General features: G+C 58.6%; 1 pseudogene across 1 annotated transcript; it reads right to left on the bottom strand.

The window, feature by feature from the left end:
* Positions 1–1007: 1007 nt before the first annotated feature.
* Positions 1008–2716, bottom strand: LOC108525662 (steroid hormone receptor ERR1 pseudogene; annotated as a pseudogene). The gene is made up of 2 exons (XR_001884315.1): positions 2495–2716; positions 1008–1763 (listed from the first exon to the last, which is right to left on the bottom strand). The product of XR_001884315.1 is annotated as a steroid hormone receptor ERR1 pseudogene (transcript).
* Positions 2717–3155: the final 439 nt, after the last annotated feature.

The raw sequence follows: 3155 nt of genomic DNA, 5'->3' as shown, positions 1-3155 counted from the left end.
AGTCTCGAACTCCTGACCTCATGATCTGCCCGCCTTGGACTCCCAAAGTGCTGGAAGTGCTGGGATTACAGACCATGAGCCACCAAGCCCAACTTTTTTTTTTTTTTTTGAGACGGAATCTCGCTCTGTCACCCAGGCTGGAGTGCAGTGGTGTGATCTTGGCTCACTGTAACCTCCGCCTCCTGGGTTCAAGCAATTCTCCTGCCTCAGCCTCTCAAGTAGCTGGGATTACAGCTGCGAGCCACCATGCCTAGCTAATTTTTTGCATTTTTAGTAGAGATGGGGTTTCACCACGCTGGCCAGGCTGGTCTCAATCTCCTGACCTCAGGTGATCCACCCACCTTGGCCTCCCAAAGTGCTGGGATTATAGGTGTGAGCAACCATGTCCAGTCTCGCCTGTTAGTCTTTTTAAAGTTGGGTGCTAAACTATGATGCAGCCCCTCTCAAGCACTGATAAAAATCTGCCTTGTTTTGGGAGGCCAAGGTAGGTGGATCATTTGAGGTCAGGAGTTCAAGACCAGCCTGGCTAACATGGTTAAACGTTGTCTCTCCGAAAAATACAAAAATTGGCTGGGCGCGGTGGCTCACGTCTATAATCCCAGCACTTTGGGAGGCCAAGGCAGACGGATCACAAGGTCAGGAGATCGAGACCATCCTGGCTAACATGGTGAAACCCCATCTCTACTAAAAATACAAAAAAAAAATTAGCCGGGCGTGGTGGTGGGCGCCTGTAGTCCCAGCTACTCGGGAGGCTGAGGCAGGAGAATGGTGTGAACCCGGGAGGCGGAGCTTGCAGTGAGCCGAGATTGCGACACCGCACTCCAGCCTGGGTGATAGAGCAAGACTCTGTCTCAAAAAAAAAAGTACAAAAATTAGCTGGGCGTGGTGGTGCACACCTGTAGTACCAGCTACTCAAGAGGCTGAAGCAGGAGAATCTCTTGAACCCGGAGGCAGAGGTTGCAGTGAGCAGAGATCACGCCACTGTACTCTAGCCTGAGCAACAGAGTGAGACTCTGTCTAAAAAAAAAAAAAGAAAAAAAAAAGAAAATTTAAAATCTGCCTTGTGTTGGTGCTGCTTTGGGAAAATTAAGAAAAAGGGGACATGTTCTATGCTGGGGAGAGGTCAGAAGCTGCCAGAAGCAAGAACAAAGCTTAGGAACAGAGGCTGCCTTGGACTCTTTCAGAGCCACTATAGAAGGTGCTGGGCCTAGAGTACCCAGGTGGTACCCTGAGCTCACTCACATCCACTGCAATGCATCAGTACACCCAGTGCGTTTACCATACTTCTCAGGGAAAGGGTGTCTCTGGGAGGTAGAGACCCTGGAAACACCACATTGCCAGCCTCAAGCGGTGCCTCAGCCATCTGGGGGCCTATTGTACCCAGAGGGTGCAGGGCAAAGGGCAGGGGAGTGGGCTGGGGGCTCACCCTGGATGGTCCTCTTGAAGAAGGCTTTGCAGGCCTCACAGGATGCCACACCGTAGTGATAGCCAGAGGCCACGTCCCCACAGACCAGGCAGAGGCGCTTGGGCAGGGAGCTGAGCACCAGCTTCCCACCGCCCTGCTCGCCAGGCCCAGCCCCCTCCCCATCCTCCTCTTCCTTATGGCCTGGGAGGCAGCGGGTGGGAGCTGGACCAGGGGCCAGTGCCACAGGAGGCTCGGTCTCCGTCTCTGAAGAACCCTTTGGGCTGTCGGGGCTGGCCGGCTCTGCCTTGATGTAGAGAGGCTCAATGCCCACCACCTGGCTGGACATGGCGCTGGTCACCTGCAGGGAGAGACCCGTAGGTTCGTAGGGAGGTACTGGGATGGGGGACGGGAGACACCCTGCCACACGGGTTGCCCAACCTCGGGCCTAGGGACAGGCTTCCAGGCCCAGCAAGGGGGGAGGAATGGGGGCAGAGTCCAAGGAAGGACTGCCCAGTAACACTGCCCCCCTCCCAGCTGTTGCCATGGAAACAGAGTCTTCAGGGCCAGTAACTGACAGCCGGTCTCTCCCTTGGGAACCTAGGGGAGGCTTAGAAAGGCCCTACTCCCACCCAGGCCAGGGAGCAGGGTAACCGTAGCCCCCAGGCAACCTTCAACCCCACCTGGAATCCCTAGACAGGAGCAGGATACTTCCCAGTTTTCTCCAGATGTTGGGGGGACCTCTGAGACCCTGCCCTCGTGTGGATATTCTGCATTGGAGAGCGGGCACTGAAGCCCAGACCCAACGCCAGTGGACGTGCTCACACCGAGTTCACACACTCCACTCACGGAGGTGCTCAGGGGCCCCACAAGCCCACGCAGGCTCGCTCTCTGCTGGGGGTTTTCACACTCGCACCAGCCTTCCCAAACCCGTGCTCACTCCTGCTCACACTGTGCTCACATACTTCTCCTGGAGCGCACACCCCATCCGCGAACTCAATCAAGGCTCATGATCACACACACTCTCACTAGGTCCCCACATCCACAAGCACAGGCACGGACTCATGAAAACACCTCCAGAGCTTTTCACACCTGACACGCGGCTGCCCTCCTGCCCCAGCATGCCGATTCCAGGCACACGGCGGGTGCCGCTCCACCTCCTCGAGACCGGCCTGCAGGTCCACTCTTATACTCGCTCTGTCGCAGAGGCCGCCACCTCCCGGGGCGCCGCGTTCCACCCCCCCAACCTGCGCACACCTTTGGGAAGTTGCCTAAAGTTGCTATGCCTCCCCACCCCGCCCGCGGGAGACCTCTACCAGGTTATCAGGAAGTAAGTGGGGAGAGCCAAGAAGGAGGAAGTTCTCCCCCTGACGGTGCGATGACCTTTGACCCAGAGAGGAGGGTGGCCCCAGGCCCCTTCGAGCGCCCCCACGTGGTCTTCAGAGCCCCTTCCCCGACACAGAGCCCTCCCAGTCCACCACCCGGGCCAGCCCCAGGGACTTCGGCAAGTGCGGGATTGAACCCTGCCCCGGGGCGGGCCGGATCGGAGGCCCAATCCTGACCCGGGTCAGGACCCGCAGCCAGAGCCAGATCCTGCCCCAGGCCGGCCCACCAGGACTCGGACGCCGGATCCCGCCTGAACCCTGACCAGTCCAGCCATCGACTGGGTCCCAACCGTGGCCCGGACTGGCTCCAGAGCTGGACCCCGCCTGCAGCCCGCCCCGCCCGCCTCCCTGCCGCGCTCGCACATGGC

This window comes from Rhinopithecus bieti, unplaced genomic scaffold (genome assembly GCF_001698545.2).
Source record: "Rhinopithecus bieti isolate Rb0 unplaced genomic scaffold, ASM169854v2 scaffold_83688, whole genome shotgun sequence".
Lineage (NCBI taxonomy): Eukaryota > Metazoa > Chordata > Mammalia > Primates > Cercopithecidae > Rhinopithecus > Rhinopithecus bieti.
This window is presented reverse-complemented; position numbering and strand designations above follow the sequence as displayed.